We start from the raw sequence: 19,517 nt of genomic DNA on the forward strand, positions 1-19,517 counted from the left end.
CTTTAACTACTTTAGCAGCCAAACAGGTGGGATATGGATCAGATTAGCTAACAAAAGTGATTGGACACTCTGGGTTTTAGTATGACAGTAGAATTCATGCTTTTTTGAAGACAGATATTGAAGATGCAAAGCTATACATAAATGCCTAATATGAATAAATTAATACAGAAAGCTCTAGTAGAAAACTAGCTCTAGTCACCTACTAGTATGAATTTGGAATTTGTTGCATCCTTACTTCTATACCAGCATCATGTAAAATGTAATTCACATCATTTCAGCTGTTAGAGGAAAAAGTCAGAATCTCGGTCATACAGTGAGAACACACACACGTGTGCGAACATACACACGTATAAATATGTGCACACACTTGCTTAAATGCTTCCAGTCATTTCAGGCAAAACATACAAACAGCATAATATGTACAACACTTTGCCAGTAAAGGCTAAATTGTAATTCACCACAATTTAAGAGGTCTTTTGTGCTTCCTTTATAAAATTGAATGATGAAAAACTGTAGAGCACAAACATAGAATCATAGAATATCCAGAGTTGGAAGGGACCCATAAGGATCATCGAGTCCAACTCCTGGCACTACACAGGTTTATCCAAAAATTCAGACCATACAACTAAGAGCACAGTCCAAACGCTTCTTAAATACCGACAGGCTTGGTGCAGTGACTCCTTCCCTGGGGAGCCTGTTCCAGTGTGTGACAACCAGAACCTCTTCCTGATGTCCAACCTGAACCTCTCCTGCCGCAGCTTGACACCATTCCCTCAGGTCCTACCACTGGTCACTGAAGAGAACAGATCAGCACCTGCCCCTCCACTCCCCCTCGTTAGGAAGCTGCAGGCTGCTATGAGGTCTCCCCTCAGCCTCCTCTTTTCCAGGCTGAACAGGCCCAGTGACCTCAGCCGCTCCTCATATGTCTTCCCCTCTAGGCCCTTCACCATCTTTGTAGCCCTCCTCTGGACACTCTCCAACAGTTTTACATCCTTTTTGTACTGTGGTGCCCACAACTGCACACAGTACTCGAGGTGAGGCCGCAACAGCTCAGTGCTTCACAAATACAATTATGCCACATACAGGAATTGCAAGTGTGTCAGTCTCATATTTCAGTCATGATGGACTCTGCATTATGGTATCAGACACTTAACCATTGGGTGCCCATGTACTTTCTATCTTGAGATCCCTCTAGTGTGCTAATATTCAGAATGTAGCTGCCAAAATAATATGACATAAAAGACTAACGCATCATAAATAACCCACCCATGTAAAATCAGAAAACATCAGTTAGGGAGCTTCAAATATTCACTTATTATTGTGGGGAAAAAAAGAAAAAAAAAAAAGAAAAAAAAAAGAATAAACAGGAAAAAGAGAAATGGCAAAAAAAATGCAGGAAATAAATGTCCATTCCTGCCTCTTATAGAACTAGATTGATTCCTTCTGCTAGATGGCTTCCTTTTCTATATAGCAGGTTCAAATACAAGTTTATTTGCACACTGTAGTTGAAATTGGGTCTGCTATTTTGGTGAAAGACACGGGGGAAAAAGTGTGGGGTTTTTTTTTTTGTTTGTTTTTTTTTGTAGCTTCATCACCCTAGTTCATTATAAAGTGGAAAAAAAAAGCTTCTCATCTCACCAGACAAGTATAAATTAGCTTCCAACCTTCTCTTGGTCTTAAACTTTTCTCTCCATACAAAAACCTGAGTATTTCCTTATTATTTTCATCCATTAAAGGTTCTCTAGCTCTTTTTATATAAGCACAAAAAAATGAATCAGAAGATGACTGTCTTGGCTAAAACACTAATAGTACAGATTTACGTTGATGCTTACTCCTCCAACCTAACTGAAGATGACAGATCTCCACTCCTATATTACAGATGGCTAAAATATCTACTCCATGGGGCACAAGTAGGACTATGGAACTAATAAAATAAAGTGCAAAATTTGCAGGTTTAGGGTCACAAATGGTAAAGCACTCAAGGACCCAGCCAGATGTTGACACACAATGCATTTCTGAATCATTATAATATTCCTGATTTTCTAACATCAGATTGCTTTAAAATGAATGAATGATAAACAGCATGTTCTATCTAAAATGCTTTGTAGCATTTTTATTTATTATTGAATAGCTGGCTTCAATGAGATGACTGCTTTTTTTTTTTTTTTTTTAAGGTGGCTGAAATGCTTCCTACTAGTAACAGTCTCAGTCTAGGGAAGAACATTCTATTATAAATGCAAAATAACAAACAATAAAAGACTTTGTGGATATATGCTAAACAGAATAAACAACAAATGCATTTCTTGTGTCATATTAAATCTTTTTAACGCAGTCGCTTCATTTTCCCTGAAACGCCATCCTGTCATTCAAACGTTGATCTGATTTAAAGTAAGCTATTTCTATGGGAAGAATACCCAACATAAAAGTTTTTCTGGCAGAAAATCAGACATCATGGAAAGATGCATGTTGCAGGCAAAACAGTCCTGACTTGGGGAATTTTACTTAGTTTATGGTCAAGTAACACAAAGTTCTAATCACTGATTCTGGTATTGAGAAAACAGAGAAGGCAAACATTTAAACACATAAGTTAATGCCTTTAATCCCATTTTCACGGTCTCAACTTCAGGCAAACGCCTCTCTCAAACTAGAGAAGAGTGGCATAGGGAATAAATCCAAACCTGTGTGTATCAGGAATGTAAAGTACTGAGACATAAATTAAACCTATATAAATATCAAATATGACAACCTATTTCAGAGTAGCGTAATTCATAAATACTTCTTCCTCTCAATTCATCAACAAGCCTGTAAAATGCACTGAACATTTTGCCACACACCCTAAACACAACGTATAAAACCACTTCTGATAATCTTGCATTATATAGCATTTTCAGGCCAGTAACTTTGTAATCCTCACAAATGTGAACAGTATCTTTGTACAGCATTGCCAGGAAGAAAAAAAACAACAACAACAACAAAAAAACACCCCTGCCCCTCATCCCCTCCTCCTCCCTCCAATTTTACCAGGTTAATTAAAAAAAAAAAAAAAAAAAAGAGAGAGAGAAAGGAAAGTGAAACAATCAACCAAAAAAAAACTTACCAAACAAAAATCCCCACCTGCTAAAGTTCCAATGCATACTAATTTAAAATTAAGCAATGTCAGGTCCTACAAGAAGTAATGTGTCAAACTGAGTATTGACTCTTTCTGAGCTTCTGAATATAAAAAATAATTTTCTTCTAGTTTATATTATGCATACTGTTCATATAGCTAGTCTGCTTGACTTTGATTTTTTCTTTAGTACATTTTTAAACACTTATCTTTTAATTATTTTTTAATCAATACTGTCATGTGGCAGCACAGATTATATACAACACAGATATTTTCCCCATTTTCTCTATCTACCTTATGATGTTAACTAACAGAAGTTGGAAAACATTTTTCTTTATCTGCCAGAATTTCTTGCTGCTGTTTCAAACAGGCTGATGCATTCAAGTCATAGCAATGCAACACATACCTGACAATCTGACAGCATTTTTTTTAATTTAATAATGGAAACATGACAATTAGTGGAATAATTGTGAAGCTATTAAGGATCAATGGATCCATTTACTGAGAGGAAATGAGAAAATTCCAGTTCCTCTGATAAATCTTTTAAAATAACCATATTCACATAGGAACACATTCATTTACACCATCAGTTTGGAAGCAACAGGATTTCTGACAAATTCTGTGCTCTGTTGAGTTTTGATTACTAATGGTAACTACTTCACACAGAGAAGCGCACATACCACCTTCTCACAGATAAGAGAAAATGTGGCATGAGGGATAAAACCAAGGGTTAATAGTGCTCTTCCATCTGTAAGCAAAATTATTGCTAAGCAATAGCTATTTACAAAATCGTCACAGCACAGCTAGAGATCCTTGGCTTAAAAAGTTAAGCAGAACAGTCCCAGAAGAAATAAGGGGAAAAATTTCCAACAAAGATATGCCTGTCATGAACAAGTCTGCGAGGAATTATAAACCTACAAGGAAAGATGCTCAAACAAAAGAGGCTGCTTCTTTGTGTGTTAGACTACAGGCAGGCTCTGACAAAGGTGCTAAGCAAGTTATGTGCTGAAGCCAATAAGATTTTTCACGTCTAAATATAGGTTGGTACAAATTACCTTAGTGAATCAAAGTCATAACCACAATACCGTGTCCCAGATGGGTCCCAGCAAACTCAGGACCCCACATTGTTTTTGTTTAACTGGCACAGGAGCATGAGATATGTACCTGCGTTACAGAGCCACACCATGAAAGGACTAATGACTTATATTTAGGGAGAAAGGAGAGAACAGAGATATTTATCACATTACCCCAGCTAAAGAAAATGACAGCACTTGTTGCATTTCTGAGAGTTCAGAGGGCTTGGGTTAGTCATGAAGGACACCTGCACTCCATTGTGCAACCTAAAGCCACCACAGCTTTCGAGACCAGCAACAGCAGAACACCTTTGAAATTCAAATTTATGTCTGTCAGAGACTTATCACAGAATTATAGAATCATACGATTATTTAGGTTTGAAGGCCTCTATCAACTGTCCCAATAATCCTTAAAAAAAAAAAGTAAATAAATAAAAATAAAAAATTCTATGGACCAGAGACTATTGCTCCATAATGTTTTTTCATGTATTGTTTATACAATCCATTTTATGAGTGGCAATGTTATTAGAGACCTCAACAATCATTTTTTAGTGTCTTCAACATAATTGAACACAGTTTTATTATCCCAGTGAGTAGGTGTAAATATTTAATTCCTATGTACCACATAACAGTGGGATTTGCTTCAGCCAACAAATCTTTTCATTGTTCTACTTTTGCAACATGTACTTTCTGTTGTGAGACAAGCACCTGTACAAAATACACTCAGGTACTTCACTGAAAATAAAATATTTTGCAGATCATTTTCATTTAAAATTCTTTTCTTCACATCTGTAAAACCAGAACTGTTTCCTTTTGCGTTTTGTCATTCTTCAACAAATCCATGAAAATCGAGGCATAAATTAACCAAAAGGAAAAAAAAATGCAGTGGAAAAAAGCAGAAGTTTGATCCTTTCATTTCCTAGGTAATACTGAAGAAAAGGTATCACCAAAGAGAAGATTTGTTCACCTTATTTCTGGGGACAGAAACCTAATTATGTTAAAAAAACAGAGGGAAAGCATGCGTACCTGCTAGCGATTAACATCAATGATGTTGAAGAAACGCATCACATTGGAGAACAGGAGCAGAATATTGTATTCACGGTGAAAAAAAGAAAAAGGGAAACAAAACCTTCCCCTACTCCATGCTTTTATGAAAGCTTCAATAACACAGATAGTAAAATCAGCTAGAGTTTCAGAACATTAATGGGGATTTTAATATACAGAACACAATGTTATTTGTTGGTAATTCAGGACAACTGATAATTTGTCAGAAATTGTTCTTTTATGCACAGAAAAAAACTATCATGAGGGATCCCAAAACTATTTTTAACTGCAGCAAGAAAGCAATATCCAGTCTCAGATGGGCATTTACCTTCACACAGAAAGCAGTGACTTGACAATAGGAGAGTAAGTTTTTATTTACAAAATTAAATACTCTTTATGTAAAGAAATTATGGTGAGAGATATTACTCTCAAATAACATATATAAACGCACTGTCTCCGATCAAAGTTATACGGTTCCTAATTTTGTTAAAAAAAAAAAAAAAAGAAGTGGAAAGTTTTAGAATGACCTACTAACTTAAGTCTGCATATAAACTGAAGAAATGCACCGTCTTTTGATATGCTAACAACCAGATTTCCTTTGCCAGATGGGGGCATCCAGAGAGACTTAGTCCCTACTGTTATTGTTTATACAACAAATTATTGTTCTGTTGTCTTTGGGAATATGAAAGCAGGAATTCAAGGTAAAGACCAATCTAGATGAAATTTCTCATGCAATTAACAACTCTAATTTGTTTATGTTCAAACTCAACATGGAATCAGAATAAGTACTCTTAGAATTCAACTCAAAATTTCACAGCAGTACTTAAAAGGTGCTTTTTGACTAATAGAAAAAGATGAGCTCTTTTGTCTGGGTTTAATTTTTGCTTAATTTTCAATTTAAGATCTTCAATCTGCTATTCAAATCTAATGCATTTACTAGCCTGCCTGTTCTAAAAAGAAAGGCAAAAGCATGATGGTCTGCAGACAGACAAAATAAAATGGGTCAGGATCCCAAAATCACTGATCGCCATTAACCATATTGTATCTTATGATTCCTGTTTAGAACAAACAAAATAATGAATCTGCATCGTGGTATTTAAATACCCAAGTAAGATTTATAACAAAAAGCTTTACATCTTTTTTTGTTAAATTAGCTGGACCAACTCCACCTGTGTTGGAACCAATGCAATGAAAAAAGTGCAAAGGGTGTTAACCACTGGAGATTCCTCACTGAGAACCACTGAAGGGCTATCTGCCATCCAGACAACCTCTCCAGAGAGCTTTGCTACCTGCCCAGGGTCCACATTCATGATATCACTGTGAGGATACCAAGCCTGGTAAAGCCAGAGGACTCCCACCCATTCCTACTCTTTCATGTATGGTCAAATGAGATTGCAACAAGGAGACTTTACATCCTCTGGAAAGACATTGAGGGGATCGGGAAGGCAGGTAGTGTTCTCCTCCATTCTCCCAGTTGGAAACTGGGACCCAAGAAGAAATGGATCAGTGGATCAGGCACCATTCAACTCCGAATTGTGGTGAGGCCCTGGCCCAGGCTGCCCAGAAGCTGTGGCTGCCCCATCCCTGGCCGTTCCCAAGGCCAGGCTGGATGGGGTTTGGGCAGCCTGGGCTGGGGGATGCGTTTGGGCAGCCACAGCAGGGACTGGCACCATGTGGGCTGTAAGGTCCCTTCCAAAGCACACCATTCAATCACAATGAAATTACAAGAAATGTAACATTACACAAGAAAACAAGTCAAATTCAGAGCTGCAGAAAGTATTAAGTCTTTCTCAGTTTAATGGATGCCAGAACTGTTCAGCCTACCACAGTTAACCAATACCGAAAGGTCCCTGCCATTCGAGGTATATCCTTATGCCCTGACTTATCCACAAAGGATGCATCAGGAACTTAATCTGAGGTGATGCTGCATGTATCTGATCCAACTCAGAAGAGCTGACAGTCTGTTAATACATATTTTTTTTTGGCTTATTTTGGAAGCTTGTTTGACTGGGAAATAGTCTAGTTGGTACTTTGCTATACTATCTGGTTTCACTATGATTAATTTTATGGATTCATATATGTATACAGTATTTGGCAAGTGCATTTTTGTTACCAATCTCAACAGTCAAACAGTAGACTGACTAAGCACCTGAAGAACACAGGACTTCTTGCACAGATCAGCCTTCCTTTCTGAGCTAAACAGTATCAGAGGGACATGAACCTTTATATACACCATCTTTCAGTTCATCAGCCTAAATTGCAATCACTTTGAAGTGTCATTTCAAGGAAAAGCTAGAGAGAGCAATGACAAGGTACTACTTTTGAACTACACAGAGTATGTTATGGGTGATAGTAACACCAAATTTCTCTTATCTATTTGTGTCTGTAATAATTACGATAAGACAAGTGATTTGACCATGTTAGACACTCAGACATTTACCACATAATTTACTTGATTGTAAGGAGAACTGAAGCAGTAAAGTATTCTCTACACTTTATATTGGGAATAAGGGGGCAAAAATGGAAACTGTATGAAGACGAAATTGTTTCATAAGAAAGAGGAACTGAACAGAAATGTTAAGATAATTATTATTTGAAAACATAAAAGGAAATCTAATGAAACAATGTTACATGATTGAATTTGATTCTTTTGGAACCACCAAAAAAGGTAGATTGATTCTCATTTATAATTTAGATTTTCTGTAACAATGCCAAAAATGGCTTATCTATTACATTTTATGTTGTTTGCCCTGCATATGTTCATTCTAACACTCAGCACTAGGAACTGGTTGACAGTACAGCAGAATTGTAAAGATGCATCTCTGTGTGTATGTATTCAATTGACAAGCTAATGTAAAAAATAAGTGATACCTGTATATGTGAAAAGTATGAGCTGGATATCTAAATTGCCAGGGACAGCATAGCCCGTTCCCTACATAAAGGTAAGCAATAGGTAGAAGAGAACATCCAGGTCCATTCATAGCTCATCCTCTTTGGAGAATCACTAGCACAGGCATCAGTTCCTGTGTGCTTTGATTACACCTGGACACAATCTAAACATAGCCACAATACTTGTTGAACAACAAGCAAATGACATCTTTGGATATGATCAGTTCCGGCTTTGTCCTGAATGCAACTTGTTCTTATCTCCATCAGCCATTTTTCACTTGTATATTACTATTTCCAAGAAAATTGGAAAGAAAATAACCTAACAGCATTAAGAAAAAGTTTACAGTGAAGAATCTTCAAAAATTAAAGATTGTTTTAAAATCATCATTTGGTATAAACATGCCAAAAAAAGAATTTGTTATGCAATTTGAGTAGGTACCTAACTAACCTGGAAAAAATACACAACTTATAAAGGCTTCTGTACTGATTAAATTGCATTTTTCTGTACATTTTCCCTGTGTTTTTTTTTTTCTAGGTATTTTTACAGAGTGCAGGTAAGCAATCAAACATTAACAGGCCTTCACAGAATCTGAAGGACGGAGGCTGGGAAACTCTGAAAAGTGTGGGCTGCCTCCACTAGAAACTGATGGCAGCCAGCATATACAAATGTAGTTTCTGTTACCTGTCTTGGATAATTTCAGGTGTTACTACATCAGACAAAAAAGATTCTAAGATATGGAAGAACCAACTCTTGAAATGCTCTCTGTAGATTAAAATAAGCACCCTGATTTATCATACTAAACAGTCCAGTCAACAATATGTTTTAAAACTCATTAATTCTTAAGATAACAATAGATATTAGTGATAAATAAACAGCAAATAGGTCTAAGACTCTCCTCAGCTAGTCAGCTGACTAGCTGAATGCAATGCTAGGTGCATTGCTTCTTCCTTATTACTATTGCATCCTACCTTTGATTTTTTGTTTTGTATGTTAAGTCTAGAACAAATCACAATTTCTACAAACCAGGCTGCTACTGCCAAGCAGAACAAATAAGTCACAGAAGCAACCATCTTTGGAAGGTAGGAAATGTCAACAATCACAAAAATTTGCTTCTCCAAAAGTACCTTGGTCAAGCTATGAACGGTTTTCTACCTGTGTAGGAAGTCTCACAGAGTAGTGTTGCAATTCAGCAAGTAGTATTGTAAAGAAAAACAGATAAATATTCTTTTCAACATTATAGCAAGTGTATTTAGTCAAAAAGTGACATCCTCAACACTGAAATAATCCATCACTAATTTAGGAACATCCTTCAAAAACCGTTCTCTACCTGCAAACTTCTTATAATATTCAATACTCAAGGAATTCACAGCCCAATAATATTTTGTCAAGCAATTGAAATCTTGACAGCACTACACACCTAAGTATTTTGTGATTTTGAGTTATATACATTTTCTAGGGAACAGTAAGAAGGTAGATTGGTATAATTTGAAAAATACTTTAAATTGTCTTATAGGCAAACATAGAAGTATTATACAAATCAAGAGACACCTAGGGAGTTCAATATTCCATACAGTCTCTTGGTACAAACACAACATTATTTTTTATTTTAAGACTTCATGACAACTTAAAGCCAAATAAAAAAAAAATATATTTAATTTTGTTAGTGCCTTAAAAAATAAAAATAAAAAAATCATCATTGGGTAGCTCAAATGACTTGATCACTTGAAAAAAAAAAAAATCTATCTTTTACCCTCATTCCCTCATTTCTCCACAGCTGAATGCAAAACATAATGCCAAGGATCAATACGATGCACAAGCACATTTCAGTGTATCATCTAATTAAGAGTGTGAGACACTACCATCTATAAAGCATCCATCTTCAAAGCCATGAGTATGGTAAACTTAGGTACAGAACCAGAATATATATAATTTAAATAAAGACATGCTAAATGTTTTAAAAGCTTCTTAATTCACTATTTCTTATATCCAGGTCTGTAGTTCGAGATAAACTCAATTAGTTGGGGGGGGGGGGGGGGGGGGGGAGCAGCAATGCATTTAAAGTCTGTTACCAATTGAAATTAGCCCAAAGGATTAAGTCCAAGTTCATTTCCTGGACATGCCCTTTTAGCATAATGTCACTGCATTACAAAGTAGAATCCCTGTGTAAAATCTTTGTTAGGACTACTCCACAAGTCCTTAGGTCAAAAAATACCATTAAATAATCCATCTTGATCTCTCATATACAAAAGCCAAGCAAATAATCTTGCTTTTCATACTTTCTGTATACTGTCAAATCTTCTCCAGCCTGTTTCTGCCTCCAGATTACAAAAGAAGACATTACGTTCCACTCTATGACTGAGTGACTACAATGTTTGCTTGAGCAACTCCACTACTGATTCGAAGCTGCAGGTAGAGCTAAATACCCTGGCATTCTCTTTTCAGCTAGAGGAGGGCTGTACCTGAGACATTTGACAGCAAGAAACAAACTGCACAGCAATATCAGTAGGGTTTGTTTCGTAGTTTTGCTTAGCATGACAAAAAAAATATACTTAATTTCAAATTTACTGAAATAATACAAAACCTGGCCTTGTTGCCCCTGCTTTCATCCAGAGGTACAAAAAACTGAAAGCATAATTTAATTCTCAGAGTTACTGGTGTACTATCTACATGACGCCCACGTTGTTAATTTACTTGTGTGGAGACTCTAAATGAAAAAAAGCTAAACTGAAAATTTGATGAGAAAGCCAGAACAATGAACAAAGAAAGTCACTGTTTTAGTGGAAATAACATAATGCTATTGAGAAAGTACTACTAGATTAAACATTATAAACTACTAGATTAAACATATATACAGACTACCAAGGAAAAGTTTTGCTATTATAAAATGAACACAGCTAGTGAGATAGAAGAATAACAGTAAAGAATGAGTCAGAATTAAAGGATTACATGAAGATGGAAATAATTTGTAGGTTCAAGTTCTGTATATAAGTTTTTCCTACCCTCCTCTGAAGTTTTGTAAGATATTGTTAATCCTTTTTCCAAATAAAACTCAAATTGAATCAGCTGCAGACAATGAAGCTTTTAGGGCGATGATGGAAACAGACTATCACATGAAGAAAGAATAAAAAAGCTCAAATTATTTCACTAGCAGGATGAAACCAGATTATCAATGGTAATGGTATTCATTTAACCCATCAAGCTATAAACAGAACGAAAGCACGTGTTCAAGTAAAAAAATGCAGCTGACAATAATAAACAGATCTGTATTGGTTATGACTATTCTTGAAATTGAAATTGGAGAATGAAAGTCTGAACAGTCTTTTCATAGAGCTTAAAGGTGTAAATCCCTTTCATGTTGAAATTCACCATTGACATGGTTCTCCAACTAGTAGATGATGCAGACAACCATTCCAGTTCCATGCTTAAATAATGAAATGCAAACCTCCCACCACACAAATCCACATTAATTCCTAAGGGTTTCTTCACTCTGATAATGTGTTTTAGCTCACTCTTTGTGAGTGTCATTTAAAAAAAAAAAAAAAAATGAGACTATTTTTTTTTTTTATAGGTGGGAAATGCAGAAACTTCCAGGTAGTCCTGTAAATATTGTGGAAGAAAAAATGCAGTTCAGAGAATTATTTAGAGTAATGTTTAGATATTATCTAAAAGCCATTTCCAGAAGCTGCCCTTATGTATCTATCACACTTAGAACAGTTGCTAGAATTCTTACAGATTGATATGTATGAAGACAATTTTAAGAGTGCTTTGATTAATAAAAGAAGATCTTGCACTGATAAAAATACACCCTTTAACTAACTGCATTTGTCACAAGAATAACACAGTGATTTAACACAATCATCTTTAAATTACAATGTACCCACAGTATGGGTAGATAAACCAGGACCATTAATTCAGATTTCCCTTAGTACCAAACAGCTGCACTTAGTCAAAAAGAAGGGGCCTACAGAAATATTAAAATATGTTTCCCCAGTTTAGCAATGCAAAGCTATGCAGCAAAAAAACACCTTGGCGCACATCTGAAAAGAACCTTTCATACAAACAGCAAGGTTTCTGTAGTAATGACCTATTTGATGTATACTCCATCTACTCATATCAATTAAATCACAAGTAAAGTTTTCTATAAGCCTGTCAATTCAAAAATACCAGGTAATGTATTGGTGCATTTTTTTCCTTCAGCTGTTTATCCTTTATAAAAAGAAAATACAGTTATGGAAATCTTAAATCATACGTAGATGTGAAGGTTTTTTTTGTTTTGTTTTTGTTTTTTTTTTTTTTTTTTACATTTTCAGATGTCAGTCAGAGGCCCAGATGTATATGTATCAATATACTCAGAACTATTTATGTGACTTCGGGGAGACAGATCTTACAGACATATCTGCAGAAATATTTTGGTCTCCAGATATCAGGAAATTTTCTATCTATCCCAGCAAGAATTATTAGATAGAGCGATAAAGAAGTAGAGCTCTGACAACCCCTGAAGAGGGTACGCATTCTCCTACACGCCTGATCAGCACACAAAGGGTACAATCTGAATCCAGCCATTCTTCAGAAGGCTTACTCTGAGGCTAGCAAAAGAATCCCCTAGCCTTCTGCACCTCTCAGTACTTTGGTTTTGACATCAAGCTAAAGAATAAAAAGTAAACAGACTATTAAAATAAGGAAATCATTAACTTGACTGCTGCCAGTCAATTTTCAAGTGATGAATAAATTATCTGAATGACAAAGAGATTGCAGAAACCTTGCTGGACAAGCAGCAGCACGTAGCAGCAATACTTCAATATATAGACTACCCTTTCCAAAACCTAAATGTGACGTTCAAGGTCACCAAGTGCAACCAAGTGAGAATTAACTCAGCTAAAGAGCCTAAAAGAGTTGCACACAAAGACCACGGACTGCAGCATCTGTCCAGGTAACCACCTTCAGCTGCGCTGGGCAAACATTGGCATGCTTTCAGGAAAGAGGGCTTGGCTAGGAAAGCCGTGTTGGGAAGACAGAGCAAGTATCACGGGCTCACAGATGTTGTAATTTCCTCCCTCAAAGTAACAGCAATCCCACTCAATGTTCAGTGTTAATCACTGGCCTGTGGTTCCACATGGCCTGGAAACAGATCTTTGCACCAGTCAGCAAAGGCAGAACAAAATACACCACATACCTAGTACAGATGGACAATTGCATTTCCAAAACCCATTTCTTTTATTCATGTATTTTTTCTTTTTAAAACAAAACTATTCATTAATTCATGCTGCTATACATAGAATTTTCCCCAGCTACAGACTGATTAACATGGCTTTGTAAAAGCAGCCTACCATCTCAGACCTTCTTTGAAGCACAAAAGCTACTAACATTGCCTATGTATCCTCACTTCTAGCCATCCTCAAGCCTCCTGAGGACCATTTGCCTTTTTTATGTATTCTAATTATGACCTTAACTGACCTTATTATTGCCAGCTGGCAATCTAGAAAACATAGAGTGAATTTAAATTTAAAAAAAGGTGTGCCTTGTCAGATGATCAATAGTACATGGATAAAACAATTTACTTTAAAGCAGGTGGAAAAAGTGAGGGGCATCTGGGATTCAGAGAGGGAGATACACTGGTGGTGCTAAGCTCTGGCCTCTGTCAAACAAGAACAGGCACCAGGAATTCTCTGACAAGAAAGGAATGCAATATCCATCCCCTAGCACACACAAGGCAGAAGCTGCACGGATGTCAACAAATAGAAACAAGTCCAGGTTCAAGGTGGCAGCAGAAAGCTGCCTTCACCCATCTCACCCTATCAGGTAGCCCTAAGCAATGGGTATGAGGCCCTGGAGGCTGAGGCCAATGGGATGAGGTTCAACATGGCTAAGTACTGGGTCCTGCACTTCAGCAACATCAACCCCATACACTACTACAGGCTCGGGGCAGTGGCTGAAAAGCTGTGTAGAGGAAAGGGATCTGGGTGCGTTGGTGGACGCTTGCCTGAACATGAGCCAGCAGTGTGCCCAGGTGGCCAAGAAGGCCAACAGCATCCTGGCTTGTATCAGGAATAGTGCAGCCAGCGGGACCAGGGAGGTGATTATCCCCCTGTACTCTGCTTTGATGAGGCTGCACTGTACTATGTTCAGTTTTGAGCCCCTCGCTACAAAAAGGTCATCGAGGCCCTGGAGCATGTGCAGAGAAGGGCTAGGAAGCTGGTGAAGGGCCTGGAACACAAGTCCTGTGAGGAGCGGCTGAGGGAACTGGGGGTGTTTGGTCTGGAGAAGAGGAGGCTCAGGGGAGACCTCATTGCTCTCTACAGGTACCTGAAAGGAAGGTGTGGGGAGCTGGGGGTCGGCCTCTTCTCACACATAACTAGTGATAGGATGAGAGGGAATGGCCTCAAGTTGTGCCAGGGGAGGTTTAGGTTGGAAATGAGGAGACATTTCTTCTCAGAAAGAGCAGTCAGGCATTGGGACAGGTTGCCCAGGGAGGTGGTGGAGTCAGTGTCCCTGAAGGTGTTTAAGGAAAGGTTGTACCTGGTGCTTAGGGACATGGTGCAGTGGGTGACTTTGGTAGTAGGGTGATGGTTGGACCACATGATATTGAAAGTCTTTTCCAACCTTAAGGATTCTATGATTTTTACTACATTTGGCTTAATTCACAGTTTACCTTCTTGGAGGGGAAAGCAAATCATTCAGAGGACATGAGAAACACAGTACTACCCAGATACACAACATTTACTTTTTCTTATTTTCAAATACCTGCTTCTACAATTTTGAAGTCAGAAATGTAGTAATGCCTGTTAAATTTGTTTTTATGTTTTCTGACCACATTCTACATTTTACCATTCTTAAATTGTATTTTTTATGTATTGAGGAAAGATATACATAAGCTAATGATTAAGAGAGCCACAAGATCTTTCTGCTTGAACATTAGATATTTTCAAACATTAAATCTATCATTTATTTGGGCAGTTAGACATCCTAAATTTGTAGAATACATAAAGTATTAAAATGCTTAACTACCCTATTGGATATGTTGCTTTCCAACATCCCAAAACCATCAAAGCATAGCATAGCTTTTTTTAGTTTTTTTTAGCTTTTTTTTTTTTTCCCCGGTTTTGAGAAGCCATCAGTAAACATATTTTTTTATTTTTTTTTTATTTTTTTTACCTTAACTGAACTATTTGGTAAAAGATAGAGCAGTCAGTAGCTGGCCCCAAAGATACTAGAAATTCACATCCATATTTAATAAGACATTATAGCAGAAATATAGCATGCATTCTGTACTTCTATAGGAAAGCAATATTCATTATTCTACAGATTATTCCTTAATAAATATTTCAGAAACTTGAAGTGGAAAAAAAATTAGAATAGCATATACTGTGCTCTTGATATTTTAAAAGCACTTTTATTTTCTGATCTATGACGAATCCTTATCTTGTTTTCATTTTTGATGCATTGTAATGCCATTGTGGGTTTGAAATTCATCTTTTGGTCAGTTTGAGGGAATGAAGTTTGATGTCTTGCTAGTGCACTCAAACAAGTTAAAAGTCATCTTCCGTTACTACGTACAGAGAGCTGACGCTTCTTTATTATTATTATTGTTTCCGATCTTTCAGATAAGTCCACATAAATAACACAATTTACTGAATGGCATGAACAAAATGCAAAGCATGCTCAAAAATCCCCCCTTTTTAAAGCAAAGAAAACTGAATGCTGTGCTGTCACTGTTCTCACTTGCATATGGTAATATCAAAAGCAAAGAACTATTTGAGAAACAACAGCAACAACAACAAAAAGCCCTTATTCCTCCAGCAATGTGTTTCCTCAGTTGATTTGTAAGCTGTGCAAGTGTCCTTAAATTAATTGTAACAGATGGAGGGCTGAGTTAATACTCCTGCTCTTTACCTCAGACATCTCTGTGAGTTCAGATACAGACAAACCGCCTATGTGAGCACGTGGGGGGAATCTACGTGACCTCTTTGTGGCATATGGCCCAGGTACAATCCACAGATAGGATGGGAACATGTTCTCAGTGCATGTGAATAAGACAGCCCAAGGTGTCCGAGGGTCTTTGCCCAGAAACTTGTGTCACTGAATAGGAAATCAACAATCCTGACATGTGGTTAAGGCTACCATCAGCCATAAAAATGTCAACCACGGGATTAAGAAAAGATTTTAGAGAAACAAGGGAGTTAGCTTGAAAAGAAAGAAGCTTTGTAAAAAATGTGCACAGTATTATCACCAAACTTGTTGAGGATACACTACCCCATCATGCAGACCATTTGCCCTACTGTTGACCCCTAGGATGCATTGCTAGTTACTGGCCAGCACCTAGACCACCTCATGCCCTTCATCACCATCTTGTGGGCCCAGTTGTTCAGACGGTTTTCAGTCCACAGAAAGCACAACCCATAGCGTACAACAGAGATCTTCTGTTTGAAGGTTTGAAGATATTCTCCAAGGGGCATGTGAAATAGCAAACTGGAATCATTAAGAACTGATTATTATCTTAGCAGATTAAACTAGGGCTGTGGTGGGTTTTTTTTGTTTTCTTTTCTTTTCTTTTTGTGTGTGTGTGTGTATGTGTAGTAAAGGGTAATAGGAAGGTAGATTTTGAGACTAGAAAGGGAGTAAATGTCATAATACTTTTTGTTAACAAAAGTGTAACTAAAATTGCAGAAGTAATCATATTACTCCCACTGTAACAGAGCAAAAATACCAGCAGTGCTATTTCCATTTAAGTTACAAAAATACTGCTGCTGAAGCAGTTGGAAATTGGATTCTAGATCCCTTCTAAAGGATGAAATAATTACATAAATAGTTACACCTGAAGCCAGAAGTAGATCCTGCATCTTCAAAAAAGCATTCAAAATATTTTAAGAAGGCAAACGCAAACATATTAAAACTCAAAGACCAGAACCACTCTCTGGGAAAAAAAAAAAATAATAATTTCATCTTCCTAGGATCAAAATGTGTTGAAGTAGCTTGCATTCAGGCAGGGGAAAGACTGTCCGCAGCCCCTGAGGCACATCAAACAGTGAGGTGAGTTTTGTCAGCATGGAATGTGTTCTGGAATATAAACTATTCCAGAACATTATGGAACAAAACAAATCCTATCATGCTTGTATTCCACAACACCTCTACATGAGATTACAAAAATGTTTTGAAATCACCTCATTGTCTCCCTTAACAGGTATGAGTAGACAGGGCTGTTAGCCAGTAGCGAGACAAAGGACAGAAAATTAAAATACTGAATATATGCTCTCATTTTAATGAGTTGTTAATTCATATCTCCTAGCCAGGCCTTTTTATTAGAGACTGTAAATCTCAGATAGACAAGGAGTCATGAGATTTTGAAATTGCCTTGTAAATTAGTTACTGGTAATGAAACCATTTAGTTTTTGAATGGACAGGATTGTGAGGGCTTTCTATTTTGAAATAATTATTGAACATTACTGAACCAAGTAATTAAACTGTGCTGTAAAAATACTCCCATAATAATATTCACACCATTTCTTTTTCTTTCTTTTTTAAATTCTAAATTATTAGGCTTGTTATTGTTATGTGAAGGTAAAAATATGACTGTCACAGCTGACAATGTTCAATGTTTCAACTTATATAAAATATGTGATGTATGATTCAAGAACAATTCATCTTCACCATAGAAGTCCTACATTTCAGAGATTTTAAACTTATACCCAGGCAAGGGTATATTTTACAAAATGTAAGATAGATTTTAAATTAAACTTTTAACAGGTGCAATAGTAAAAATTCAAAGAGAATTCAGACGTTCTATCAGTGCTATCTCAAACTGGACTTCAGGTTCAAACTAATACTTGCCTTCTAAGTGCTAACCAAGGGGGATGATAAGCATACAGCTTCATGTGGAAAAATATTTTTCAGTTATTGTATCTTCATTTGAGTTTCTTTACTACTATTTGAAAGAAAGGGAGAATAAGAAGGCACTTTGGATGGGACTGAAATAGATCTAGCTCCTTCTGAAGATATTTAATCTTAAAAAAAAAAAAAAAAGAAAGAAAGGAGAAGAAGAGAGAAGAAGGAGAAGAAGAAGAAAAGAAAAAGAAGAAAAGAAGAAGAAAAGAAGAAAAGAAGAAGAAGAAGAAGAAATATTATCTGTTTATAAAGGAATTCCCTTGCTCAAAAAACACATACAGGAGAGTCACAACTGGAAGTAGCAACAATTCCTTAATATGAACCTTAGTTCCAACTACACTGTAGTTACCTACTTGTTGCTATGCTATGTATGGGAGAACACTGGATCTGAATTATGCCCAGGTTACTTTTCCTGGTGAATAAGATTGTTATAATGAAGAAAAGAAAAAAAAAAGTTACATAAATGTTCATAATTCCCATTATCTTAAGTCTCTAAGCTCAAATGATTCAAAAGATCCTAATGCTGACTATGAAAAAAAATCATTGTTATACTCACTGATTAAATACATAAATTGGATATAAATCCCCACATAAGCTTTATTTTTAATTTTTGTATCTTTCATCTACTAAACCAGTACAAGTTTATTCACTTCTAGTCCATATATAGCTTGAATACTTTCACACGCCAATTCTTCCTCATAATACTACAATTTTGCTCCCATTGTCCCAAAATGCAGTGAAATTCCAGAAGATAACTCTGAATGAAGGCTGTAATAACATCAACAACAATAACAATAAACATCTATAATCGATATTATTTGATTATACAAGCTGTTTGATTATGGAATTATCATTAATGACAAAAAAAGTTCATTTAACAAATACGCATACTTTTAAAGAACCTGTCAAGTTTTCACAAGCTCGCAGTTACAGTGCCTCTAGAAGAACAATGCAAATAAGCTGAGTTGTAAAGTTGAGCAGGTAGGTTGACCCATTCTCATCCCTATCTCAGCTTGATAACATTCAGAAAGTGGAAGAATTTAGTGTCAGCTATATATCCATAAAACTTCAGAAGTTTTAATTTTGGTATTTCAAAATTTTGATCAAGACCTACAATAACACTATTAACTTTTTCTAACAAGTTGTTAGAATATTAAGTGTAAGAGAGGCACAGTGACTGAACACGTGGTAGCCCTCCAAAGCCAGATCAATACTGGCCCCCACAATAACTCCTCACACCGTCACTTCTGCGTTTAATCTCCAAGACTCTACTTTCAGAAAACAATCATGAACAATCAAGATGGCAATATGCAATATTCTCAGGTCACGCACTGTATCTATCAACCATACAATTCCTTACACATATATAAAGTTTTCTTCTTTATATTTCAGTTTTTACATCCAAAAGTTTTGCCCTGCCCTTTGTTAGCACAAGGTATTTGTGAAAATCTGTTGGTTCACCCAGCAAAATCCGCTGGGTAATCATAAATTATCATAAATTTACATCATCATAAATGCTTAAATA

General features: G+C 36.5%; 1 protein-coding gene across 4 annotated transcripts in view; it reads right to left on the reverse strand.

Annotated features, from left to right (window-relative positions):
• Window positions 1-19,517, reverse strand: part of RBFOX1 (RNA binding fox-1 homolog 1) — an 875,363-nt gene that overhangs the window by 482,389 nt on the left and 373,457 nt on the right. The gene's annotated exons all lie outside the window — the stretch shown is intronic.

The sequence above is a fragment of the Anser anser genome (genome assembly GCF_964211835.1).
Source record: "Anser anser genome assembly, chromosome: 15".
NCBI classification, from domain to species: domain Eukaryota; kingdom Metazoa; phylum Chordata; class Aves; order Anseriformes; family Anatidae; genus Anser; species Anser anser.